The sequence below is a fragment of the Microcaecilia unicolor genome, chromosome 2 (genome assembly GCF_901765095.1).
Source record: "Microcaecilia unicolor chromosome 2, aMicUni1.1, whole genome shotgun sequence".
NCBI classification, from domain to species: Eukaryota; Metazoa; Chordata; class Amphibia; order Gymnophiona; family Siphonopidae; genus Microcaecilia; species Microcaecilia unicolor.
The window spans coordinates 404460506-404460978 of NC_044032.1; positions in this window are offsets into that span (position 1 = coordinate 404460506).

Below are 473 nucleotides of genomic sequence, written 5' to 3' on the forward strand. Positions count from 1 at the left end.
CTCAGCTGCTAACTCTTCTACTGTAGGGAATTCTCACCAGCAAAGGCAGAAACTGATTCCATTATTCCCCCAGTTCTGTGACACATTTTTCTTATTTCAAATAATTGTTTCTTCAAGGTAAAAGATGGCTTTATTTTCAAATAGGAAGAGAAGGTGTATAACACTGATAAGAGCAAATCATCTAACAAAGACTTAAAGGAAGCATTTGCAAATCTACAAGGCATAACAATGTGAAGAACAGTGTTTTCTTAACTGCTTTTTAATTCTTGACTTTTACTTAATAGCTGGCATTTGCCATCATTGTAACACTTTTTTCGATCATGTGTTCCACTCTTTTCATGTCTAGGAACAGGCCAATCCATGATTGTAGATAGGAGTCTATAGTTTTCAAACGTTACTGGTACCAAAGGATTAATTGTTTTCCTTAAATGAAATCTGTTCTTCTAATTTTCGAATATTCTTGTTCTCAGATC